The sequence below is a fragment of the Neoarius graeffei genome, chromosome 13, assembly GCF_027579695.1.
Source record: "Neoarius graeffei isolate fNeoGra1 chromosome 13, fNeoGra1.pri, whole genome shotgun sequence".
NCBI lineage: Eukaryota > Metazoa > Chordata > Actinopteri > Siluriformes > Ariidae > Neoarius > Neoarius graeffei.
In genome coordinates this window covers 10,751,647-10,764,563 of record NC_083581.1, presented here as the reverse complement: position 1 = coordinate 10,764,563, position 12,917 = coordinate 10,751,647, and positions in this window count along the sequence as shown.

The window sequence follows — 12,917 nt, the reverse complement described above, 5'->3', positions numbered from 1 at the left end:
AAATTAATTCATTTATTCATTCATTCATTCAAGAACTATAACAAAAAAAACTTCATCATAATTAGGTGCATATACATTGGCCAACACTACAGGAGTGCTGAATAGAGTTCCAGTTACAATAACATATCTCCCATATCAATCAGCAATGACATCTGAGGCAGTAAATGTAACATTTCTATGCATGATGATAGCAGTACCCCAGGCTCTGTTATTGAAAAGAGAATGGAAACTCTGAGCAACCCACCTCCTTCTCAGTTTTGTGTGATCTGATATAGACAGGTGAGTTTGCTGGAGAAATGCGATCTGTACATGTAAGCTATCCAAATGTGCCAACACCTTATTGAACTTACTGGGCTTACCTAGCCCTTTCACATTCCAGCTGGCAAAATTTATGTAAGCTCCCATACTTTCAGAGAGGAAATATCACATTGTTTGCAGCGAAGACAAAACCATAGAATGTGGCCATAACACATTAAAAGGGTAAAATGACACACAAATACAAAACACATAAAAAGCACTCACATTCACCCCTTCCTTCCCACCCACCCCCCACCCCCCAACATGGGTGAAAACTCACTCTATACCCCAACATTAGCACTAGCTTATACTGCTTAATCGCAGAACTTCGAAGAGAAAAGAAAAAAATGCTACAGGTGCATGAATACTGGCTGTGAGACCACAGGGCCTAGGCTACATATAAATTCGTTATGAAACTATGAAAAATGGGCAACATTTATCCTGTAAAATTATGAACATCATGTATAAACAATAGTCTAATTTGACTATGAACCATATCTTAATCATTCACAAATAAGGGGGAAAAAGAGATGGAGAGTTAACCTGAAGCAACCCCAGAAGTCCTCACATGCCTAACGTTATTCTAGCTCCGGAATCTCCGAAGACGGGACTGATTTGACGTAGTCCATGGCCTTCTGTGTGTCTGTGAATCGATGTTCATCTCCACCTGGTAGAGTGATTCTGAAGGTAGCAGGATGCCTGAGGGCACCAGCGATGTTCTGAAGCGCCTTCCTCACATTGTTGAACACAGCCCTTCTCGCCTCACCAGCGGTTAAGTCTCCGAAGATGTGTATAGCTTGCTCCTTGTATAGTAGACTCCTTTTCTCTCGGGCCAAGCAAAGAATCTGTTCTTTCACATGAAAGTAGTGGACCCTCAGGATAAATTATCTGGGTGGTTGACCCGGCTTTGGTTTGGATGAGGCTAATCAATGGGCTCGGTCAATAAGTGATTTTTCATCAAGATCCAGCAGGTCTTTCAGGAGGTTGGATATGAACACTGTCGGAGCTTTACCCTCCTCTCCTTCGGCAATACCAGTTATCCTTAAGTTGTTTCTCCTCGACCTGTTTTCCAAATCTTCACATTTATTTTGCAGCGATTGTATCTCTCCTTTGAGAGCTGCCACTGTAACTTCCATTTCAGTCAGCGCATCGCTAGTTTTAGTGGCAGAGTCCTCCACAGCAGCTAACCTCTCCTCTTGGAGATTGATGGTCTGTTGCATAGCCCCCGTTGTCGTACTCAGCTCCAACCTAACAGCAGCAATGTCCACTTGAAGTCCCTTAACTGCAGAATCAATTGTATTACAGATATCTGCTTTGAAGGACTGTAGCATCTCACAAAGCATAGTTGCTGTTACCTCTTCATCATTAGCATGAGTCAATTGGCTAGCAGACGCAGATGTAGCACGCTGCTTATTTGGCTTGTTGATTTTCCCTGAACCCGACATTGAAAAGCACTTCAGGCACAAAGCTACTGCTTCCAAATGTTAAATAAAATGTTACACAATTCTTTATAAAGTAAAAATATAGGCTCATTGGTCTTTTTGTGATCGATAGAAATTCCACCTGTTGGGAGCTGAAAATTTTCACGTCTGCATCGCACAAACGCAGCAGCGCCCCATAAACCATCAGAAACTTGAACATGACTTGAGACTTACAACAGGACAATGAACCAAAACATGCATCAGAGATGGATGTGGAGGATAAAGCAGGCTAATATTAAGCTTTAAACAAGTCCGGACTTCAACCCTATTGAAAATATATGGACCATGCTTATAAGTTGAGTCCATGCCAAGAAAAAAAATGAATTGAACTCTACCAATTCTACCATGAAGAGTCATGAAATATCCAACCATAATTCTGCCAGAAGCTTGTTCATGGTAAACAAAACTGTTTGGTCAAGGTAAATGTTGTGAAGAGACATTTTACCCAAATATTAGGTGTGCTGTATGTATATTTTTGACCCTGTGTTGATTTCAGAAAACCCAAAGAAAATTAAAACTTGTGCACCAAATTCTAGTGTTTTTTTTATGAAAGATGTATGCTGTACATTCTGCCACAGAAAAAGAACAGTTCAAAGAAATTACTGAAAGCCCAAATATTACCATGACTTTTATATCCAACATGACATTCATTAGATTAGATTAGATTAGATTTCACTTTATTGATCCCACATCGGGGAACTTCACGTTACAGTAGCAAGAAAATGTCATACAGATAACAAAATAAAACTGAAATAAAAATTAGACAAACGAAAGATTAAATACAGAGGGCTATTTGCATTATCTACCGTGAAAAAGTATAGAAATATTGCCTTATTGAGAGGCTCGGAAAAAATTGCACATTACAGGTAGACTCTGTATAATACATAAGTATGTATAAAAATAGTTTAAGACCTATATTATTGCACATAATTGCATTGATGAGAGATGGCAGAGGTAGTAGTGGTGAAATAGTGCAACTATAACGACAAACAGATTGGTGCTACATTACAAGTTGTGGGTGTTATACAGTCTGACAGCAGTAGGTATGAATGACGTGCAGTATCTCTCCTTCTTACACCATAGCAGTCTACTACTAAAAGAGCTGCTCAAGGCCCCCACAGCCTCATGTAGGGGGTGAGAGGGGTTATCCATGATTGATGTCAGCTTGGTTAACATCCTCCTCTCACCCACCTCCTCAATGGAGTCCAGAGGACAGTCCAAGACTGAGCCAGCCCTTCTGACCAGTTTATTAAGTTAAGTTTCTTCCTGTCCCTCTCTGAACTTCCACAGCCCCAGCAGACCACAGCGTAGAAAATCACTGATGCCACCACAGAGTCATAAAAAGTCCTAAGCAGTGTCCTGCACACACCAAAAGACCCCAGTCTTCTCAACAGGTGGAGACGACTTTGGCCCTTCTTGTACAGGACATCTGTGTTGTTTGTCCAGTCCAGTTTGTTGTTGAGGTGAACATCCAGGTATTTGTACTCCTCCACGATCTCAGTGTCCAAACCCTGGATGTTCACTGGTGCAATTTGAGGAGCCGTCCTTCTGAAATTGATCGCCACATCCTTTGTCTTGCTGGCGTTGATGTGCAGATGGTTCAGTTTGCACAGGTGGCAAAGTTGGTGATGACCTCTCTGTACTCCAGATCGTTCCCCTCTGACACACATCCAATGATGGCTGTATCATCTGAGAACTTCTGGAGGTGGCAGCTGTCCGTGTTGTAGCTGAAGTCAGATGTGTAAAGAGGAAAGGAGAGAGCACTGTACCCTGTGGAGCCCCCGTGCTGCAGACTACCACATCAGACACACAGTCGCAGAGCCTCACATACTGTGGTCTGTTAATGAGGTAGTCGATGAGCCATGCAGCCAGGTGGCAGTCGACACCAGCTCCCTCCAGCTTCCCCCTAAACAGTGATGGTTGGATTGTGCTGAAAGCACTGGAGAAGTCAAAGAACATGACACTCACAGTGCTCCCAGTGCCCTCCAGGTGTAAAAGTGACCTGTGTAGCAGGTAGAAGACAGAGTCATCCACACCAATGCCCGGTCGATATGCGAACTGCAGGGGGTCCATCTCACTGTTCACTAAGTGTCGGAGGTGGGAGAGAACAATCCTCTCCATGATCTTCATCAGGTGAGACGTTAAAGCTATTGGCCTAAAGTGGTTGAGCTCCCTGGGGTGCACAGTCTTGGGAACTGGAACCACACATGATGTTTTCCACAGAAGTGGAACTCTCTCCAGACTGAGGCTCAGGTTGAAGATGTACAGAAGTATCCCACAGAGCTGATCTGCACAGTCCTTAAGCAGTCTGGAGTTGATACCCTCAGGGCCAGCAGCTTTCCTTATCTTGATCCTCCTCAGCTCCTTCAACACCTGATCAGCTGTTACGGAGAGGCGAGGGGTGTAGCTGAGGTGTGACTCCTGTAGAGTGAGGTCGGGGGTGGAGTGTGTGGATTGGTCTGGCAGGGAGCAGAGGGGGGTGATGTGGTGTGAGGAGGGAGCTGTTGGTGTCAGGGGTATTATGAGGAGGGGGGGGTGGAGTGATATCACAGCTAGGTCAGGACTATGGTGAGTGGGGGAGGGTGGGGTGGCACAGGCAAATCTGTTGAAAAATATATTCAACTCATTTGCCCAGTCTTGGCCCCCAGATACAGGGCCCCTCCCACTATCCTTTGTGTGGCCAGAGATGGTTTTCAGGCCTCTCCATACCTCTCCAGTGTTGCTCCCCTTGAGGCGCTCCTCCAGCTTCCTCCTGTAGCTGTCCTTGCCTCTCATCCCCCTCTTCAGCTCCCTCTGCACTCTCATCACCTCCTTATTGCCAGATTTAAAAACCCTCTTCTACTCGTTTCATAGGGCTTTTAGTTCAGAGGTCACCCAGGGTTTATTGTTGGGAAAACACCATACCTTCCTGATAGGCACAGTATTTTCAACACAGAAATTAATGTAATCCGTGATGCAGGTTGTCAGGCTATCAATGTCATACCCGTGAGGTTCATACAACACATCCCAGTCCATGGTGTCAAAGCAATCCCTCAGTGCCATACTGGTCTCCTCAGACCAGTTCTTTACATACCTCTTGGTGGGTGGTTGTTTATTCACCATAGGTACAGTGGGGCAAAAAAGTATTTAGTCAGCCACCAATTGTGCAAGTTCTCCCACTTAAAAAGATGAGAGGCCTGTAATTTTCATCATAGGTATACTTCAACTATGAGAAACAGAATGGGGGGCAAGAATCCAGGAAATCACATTGTAGGATTTTTAATGAATTAATTGGTAAATTCCTCGGTAAAATAAGTATTTGGTCACCTACAAACAAGCAAGATTTCTGGCTCTCACAGACCTGTAACTTATTCTTTAAGAGGCTCCTCTGTCCTCCACTCATTACCTGTATTAATGGCACCTGTTTGAACTCGTTATCAGTATAAAAGACACCTGTCCACAACCTCAAACAGTCACACTCCAAACTCCACTATGGCCAAGACCAAAGAGCTGTCAAAGGACACCAGAAACAAAATTGTAGACCTGCACCAGGCTGGGAAGACTGAATCTGCAATAGGTAAGCAGCTTGGTGTGGAGAAATCAACTGTAGGAACAATTATTAGAAAATGGAAGACATACAACACCACTGATAATCTCCCTTGATCTGGGGCTCCACGCAAGATCTGACCCCATGGGGTCAAAATGATCACAAGAATGGTGAGCAAAAATCCCAGAACCACATGGGGGGACCTAGTGAATGACCTGCAGAGAGCTGGGACCAAAGTAACAAAGGCTACCATCAGTAACACACTACGCCGCCAGGGACTCAAATCCTGCAGTGCCAGACGTGTCCCCCTGCTTAAGCCAGTACATGTCCAGGCCCATCTGAAGTTTGCTAGAGAGCATTTGGATGATCCAGAAGAGGACTGGGAGAATGTCATGTGGTCAGATGAAACCAAAATAGAACTTTTTGGTAAAAACTCAACTTGTGTTTGGAGGAGAAAGAATGCTGAGTTGCATCCAAAGAACACCATACCTACTGTGAAGCATGGGGGTGGAAACATCATGCTTTTGGGCTGTTTTTCTGCAAAGGGACCAGGACGACTGATCCGTGTGAAGGAAAGAATGAATGGGGCCATGTATCATGAGATTTTGAGTGAAAACCTCCTTCCATCAGCAAGGGCATTGAAGATAAAACATGGCTGGGTCTTTCAGCATGACAATGATCCCAAACACACCGCCCAGGCAACGAAGGAGTGGCTTCGTAAGAAGCATTTCAAGGTCCTGGAGTGGCCTAGCCAGTCTCCAGATCTCAACCCCATAGAAAATCTTTGGAGGGAGTTGACAGTCCGTGTTGCCCAGCGACAGCCCCAAAACAAATCACTGCTCTAGAGGAGATCTGCATGGAGGAATGGGCCAAAATACCAGCAACAGTGTGTGAAAACCTTGTGAAGACTTACAGAAAACATTTGACCTCTGTCATTGCCAACAAAGGGTATATAACAAGGTATTGAGATGTACTTTTGTTATTGACCAAATACTTATTTTCCACCATAATTTTGCAAATAAATTCTTTAAAAAAAAAATCAGACAATGTGATTTTCTGGATTTTTTTCTCATTTTGTCCCTCGTAGTTGAGGTATACCTATGATGAAAATTACAGCCCTCTCATCTTTTTAAGTGGGAGAACTTGCACAATTGGTGACTGACTAAATACTTTTTTGCCCCACTGTATGTATGTAGGGGACAATTGAACCAGATTGTGGTCAGAACGGCCCAGCGGGGGGAGGGATGATGAGCTATATGCGTCCTTGGTGTTCACATACATTAAATCCAAAATTCTATTGTCTCTGGTGTGGCATTTCACATACTGAATGAAGGTTGGGAGGGTGGAGGACAGGGAAGCATGATTAAAGTCACCGGAGATTAGGAGCAGGGACTGGGGGTGCGATGTCTGAAACTTTGACACTACAGTGTGAAAGAGCTCACAGGCTGCAGCAGCATCGGCTGCTGGGGGGGGGGGATGTACACAGTTATCGCAATAACGTGCAAGAATTCCCTCGGGATGTAATATGGCCGAATGCTAACCGCTAGCATAAATATATTACGTTCATTATGTCTTCTTCTTAAATCAAAATAATTAGTTTTCTTTTGTTTCAGACATGTAAAAGCTTTTTACCTTTACCTGACATGTTTCGACGGTGTAACTTCCGTCTTCATCAGAGGGTCACCCGGATGTTGGTGTGTGACGTGCCTTTATAAATCAGCTGATGTTACAGAGGTGTGACCTCCCTGTCAATATTGACAGGTCGCTCACGCCTCCCGCTGTCAGTGTTGCCCCCTCAGGACGGCGCTCCAGGTGTGGGAGAGCATGTATGCCCCCTCATCCCTGTTTATTGTTCTTGGGCTACGCTTTCTGATTTCTATTGACTCCTTAATCCAACGGTGGTATCTGTTCTCTTGCTGTATGATCTGAGCATTGTCCCAGTCCATTATATGATTTTTCCTTCTGCATTGGTCCGTTATTGCTGATTTCAGGTTCTCTTGCATAGCTTTTTCTTTTATTGCTCTTGTTTGTCTCTGTTCTGTTTCTTTTTCACATTCCTTTTTATGTTCCTTTTTTCGTATGCTAAAACTCCTTCCTGTCTCCCCAATGTAGGTTTTATTGCATGACAGGCATGGTATTTCATATATGACATTACATTTACTGTGTTGGTCGATTTTGTCCTTAGGGTGAACTAGTAGCTGTCGTAGTTTGGTGTGTGGTTTCACGGGTGTGTGTATGTTGTGTTTTGTCAGTTGCCAGAACACTACGAACGTGCATCAATCATAACCGACCCCACAGAACGCGCAACAGAAGAACAACACATACGGCAAGCTCTGATCACATGTCAATATCCACCATGGGCTATACACAAAGGCGCACAACAAGTGAAAACAAAAGAAAAGACGCAGGAAAAAGGAAGAAAACAGACAACCCAAAAACAGGAAAGTAAAGCAGTAGTGACTCTACCGTATGTCAGAGGAGTTACAGAACAAATCCAAAGAGCCATGAAAAAACACAACATACAAACACCCATGAAACCACACACCAAACTACGACAGCTACTAGTTCACCCTAAGGACAAAATCGACCAACACAGTAAATGTAATGTCATGTATGAAATACCATGCCTGTCATGCAATAAAACCTACATTGGGGAGACAGGAAGGCGTTTTAGCATACGAAAAAAGGAACAAAAAGGAATGTGAAAAAGAAACAGAACAGAGACAAACAAGAGCAATAAAAGAAAAAGCTATGCAAGAGAACCTGAAATCAGCAATAACGGACCAATGCAGAAGGGAAAATCATATAATGGACTGGGACAATGCTCAGATCATACAGCAAGAGAACAGATACCACCGTTGGATTAAGGAGTCAATAGAAATCAGAAAGCGTAGCCCAAGAACAATAAGCAGGGATGAGGGGGCATACATGCTCTCCCACACCTGGAGCGCCATCCTGAGGGGGCAACACTGACAGCGGGAGGCGTGACCGACCTGTCAATATTGACAGGGAGGTCACATCTCCATAACATCAGCTGATTATAAAGGCATGTCACACACCAACATCCGGGTGACCCTCTGATGAAGATGGAAGTTACACCGTCGAAACATGTCAGGTAAAGGTAAAAAGCTTTTACATGTCTGAAACAAAAGAAAACTAATTATTTTGCTAACCGCTAGCAGTTCAATATTTTTACTGCAGTACTGCTCCTTTACCCTGATGTACCCCAGGTTACACCATCTGTAATTCACAAACAAACATCACTATCTCCCTCCTTTCCTCTTACCGCTCTCCTTGGCTTTCCTGTCCATTCTCATGAGTTGAAATCCATCCAGAGTGACGTGCGAGTCCGGTGAGAGTTCATTCAGCCAAGTCTCTGTGAAGCACATAAGGCTACACTCCCGGTACTCCCTCTGCAGCCTGGTTAGCGCCGTTAGCTCATCCATCTTATTAGGGAGAGATCTTACGTTTCCCATGATGACAGATGGTATGCATGGTTTATACCATCTTTTCTTCTCCCGGCACTTCATTCCAGCTCTGCATCCCCTTCTCCTTAATTCCACAGGGATCACCGGTCTTTCCACGGGGAGTACCTTGGTGTTGCACAGTGCTAACAGCTGCTCCCAAGTGTAAACAATGGAGCCGTGGCTGAAAGGGTCCGCTGATGCCGATTTAAGTAGCCCCAGAAAGAAAAAGAGAAAAATACAAATGCACAGTCTCATGAGTAGTACATCCCTAGGTTCACACTTCTGACTGAGACTAGTGCAGAAAGAAACATGGAAAAAGTACAAAAACATACCAAAACATACCAAAACACACAAAAACGCTCGGAGCTACTGCAACTAGCTGCTACTCTTGCGGCACCATCTTTGTTTTTCATGTCACTCTATGTAAATTTCTGACCACAACTGTAACTTGACGATTGCTATACACCAACACAACCCATCTAACTTGAAGCAGTTTTGGAAGGGGCAAAAATCCCAGTGGCTTGATGTGTTAAGCTAATAGAGGCATACCCCAAGAGACTTGCAGCTGTAATTGCAGCAAAAGGTGACTCTACAAAGTATTGACTTTGGGGGTGAATAACGATGCACACTCCAGATTTTTTTTTTTTTGCTTCGTTAAATACGGAAGATTTTAAGAGAAATTCAAGAGAGAAAGAAGTGATGAACACCTGAAAGGAATGAATAATAATAATAATAATAATAGTCCAAATGGGTTGTCATAGCTGGGGTGGTAGTGGGGTTAAGCTCCCACTTCCTCTAAAGTACCCCAAAAGGCGTGCATCTCAAATAGCCTCTGACGACCAAGTCCAGCTCCTGGCCTTCACGTGTGGTTTGTTCTTAAACCCAGCAGATCTGTTTCTTACTAACAGGAGAAGGGACGAAAGGCGGGTCACTGGTGCCTTAAAACCAGTTGTTTTACCAATGGGCAGGTGGGGCTCGTCAACCTTGGGTGGTAACTCGCCTAGGAGAAGGCAACTCTGATTTCAAACCTCTGTTGCCTCACGGCTATACCCTTTCTGGGAGAGGCTATGGGAGTAAACCCTAAGGAAATCCGGAGTCCCTAAGTTGGTCTGGCGTTAAGCCTTTACGGCAGCTTCTGCGACACCGCTGGTGTCAAGTTGTATCAGCCTTTGTTGTTCCCTTGGTTCCACCAGCTGCATGGAGAGGGGGGACTTGCTGCATGGGCAACAGCTCGTCCTCCATATCCCTTGCCCAGGCTCAGTAGCACCACTGGAGAGGACACTTCAGCGCCATCATTAGATGTGGAAACAACACAGGGAGTGAGCAGTTACCAGTTCTAAGCTCATCCGAGTGGCGAAGGAAATGAACACCGGAGGCCACTTCCGATGGTGGGAGAGACCTTTGTAGTATCACTGGACAGCTACCACCCGTCTTAAGCTGGGCAGCCCCCAGCCAATTAGGTGCTGTCCCGCCGTGGCCTGCCTGCTTCATTGGGTGCATGGAGATAGAGATCCTTCTCGAAAAGTAAGCCAAAAAAAAAAAAAAAACCTTTGCACCAAGCATTAAAATACATAAGACAAAGAAGACTCCAGCTCTTTAATTTGCAAGCTGGAATGTAAGGACTGTGTGTCCCGGCCTTACGGCTGATTTACAGCAAATAGATGATGCTAGAAAGACTGCCGTCATTGATAAAGAACTCTTGCACCTAAGTGTCGATGTTACTTGCTTTCAGGAGACTCGCCTGGCTGACAATGGGACCATCAGAGAAGCAAACTATACCTTCTTCTGGCAAGGGAAATCCCTGGATGAACCCCGTCAGCATGGCGTTGGTTTTGCAGTGAAAAATTCGCTTCTTCTCCACAGAGACCCCATTGGTGGGCTCCGAAAGATTACTTACCCTGTGGCTGTCCACATCTACTGGTGTTGCTAATATCATCAGCGCTTATGCTCCTACGCTCTACGCGCCGTCTGAGGAGAAAGACAAGTTTTATGTGGCCCTAGAGGAGGTCGTATCCACGATCCCTAGATCTGAAGCGCTTTACCTTCTTGGCAACTTCAATGCTAGAGTGGGAGCTGATCACAAAGCCTGGCCTACCTGCCTTGGTGTTTACGGCAGGAGAAGATCAACGACAACAGCCAGCATTTGCTGGAACTCTGCTGCATGCAAAACCTGTGTGTGACAAACACCTTTTAAGTGCAAGGAAATCCACCAAGTTTCAGGACAACACCCTCGTTCCCATCACTGGCATCAACTCGATCTTGTTATCACCAGACGGTCGGACATCGCCAGTGTTCTCCTAACTCAATCCTACCACAGCGTGGACTGCGACACTGACCACTCTCTTGTCACCAGCAAGGTGCGTGTGATCCCAAAGAAGCTGTAGCATATGAAGAAGAAAGGTCACCCCCGGATCAACACATGTTGAACGGGCAATGCAGAAATGAACCAACTTTTCATAGACCATCTGGAGTGCTCCCTTGCTGGAAAGCTTCCTACCAACAAGTGTATTGACTCAGTGTGGTCATGCCTTCGCGATGCTATCTACAACTCAGCATCCTCTGCCTATGGGCTAAAAGAGCACCAAAATACCGACTGGTATGAGGCCCACCAGGAGGAGATGAAACCTGTGACTGAAGCTAAGAGAAAAGCCCTGCTGGTTTACAAAGCCGCACCAAGCTCTAGCATCCTCAATGCTCTCAGAGCGGCTAGAAATAAGGCTCAGCTGACCGCCTGATGCTGCGCAAACACCTTCTGGCTAAATCTCTTCAGCAAGATACAAGCAGCTGCCGATTCTGGCAATATGAGAGGGATGTACCAAGGGATCAAGGTGGCCACAGGCCTGGCTCCTACCAAGTCTGCTCCCCTCAAGTCCAAATATGGTGAAATCTTAATGGACCAAGGAAAGCAAATGCAGAGATGGGTCAAGCACTACCTTGAGCTGTATGCAACCCAAAACACTGTCACCGACGCAGCCCTTGATGTCATCCCCGACTTTCCAGTTATGGAGGAGCTAGATGCACTACCCACCCTAGACGAGTTCAGCCAAACCATCGATCGGCTCGCTTGTGGGAAGGCTCCTGGTTGTGATGGCATTCCTGCAGAAGTGCTGAAAAGCTGGAAGTCTGCCCTCCTTCATCCCCTGCACAATTTACTCTGCCTTTGCTGGGAGAAGGGTTACATCCCCCAAGACATGTGCAATGCTTGCACTGTCACACTTTAAGAACAGAGGAGACCGTACTGTCTGTGATAACTACTGGGGGATCTCCCTGCTTGTCATCTTAGGAAAGGCCTTTGCCCGCATAGCTCTGTTGCCTTTACAGCCTCTAGCGACTCGTGTCTATCCTGAATCCCAATGTGGATTCAGAGAGGGTCGCTCAACAGAACCTAGCACGCCTCCATGCAAAGACCAAAGTGACCTCTGTGCTTATCCACGAGATGCTTTTTGCGGATGATGCAGCTCTTACATCGCATTCGGAGGATGGCCTACAACAGCTTGTCGCCCGGTTCTCTGACGCCTGCAAGGAGTTCGGTCTTACCATCAGCCTTAAAAAGTCAAAAGTCATGGTGCAAGGCTCTGACCATCCTCCCTCTATTTCTATTGATGGGCACACTCTCGATGTGGTGGAAAGCTTCACCTACCTCGGATCCAACATCTCCAACTCTCTTGCTATTGAGGTATACAGCAGACTCGCAAAGGCTGCCATGGTTATGTCTAAGCTGAACCAGAGGGTCTGGAACAACACCTACCTCACAGTACAGACCAAACTACGCGTCTTCCAGGCCTGCGTGCTTAGTAGTCTACTTTATAGCAGTGAGTCGTAGACCACCTATGCTGGGCATGAAAAGAAAGTAAACAGTTTTCATCTCAGGTGCCTCTGTCATATACTGCGCATTCCCTGGCAGGAGAAAGTCACCAACACGGAAGTCCTGGAGCGCGCCGGCATGAATAGCATGATTGCCATCCTCAGTGAGAAGCGCCTTCGTTGGCTCAGGCACTTCAGATGGATGGAATCCGGACACATCCCCAAAGTCCTCCTGTACGGTGAACTGGCAGAAGGCTCTTGGCCGGTTGGCCGCCCCTGTTTGCGTTTCAGGGACATCTGTAAAAGGGACCTAAAATACTCAAAGATTCCCACTACAACCTG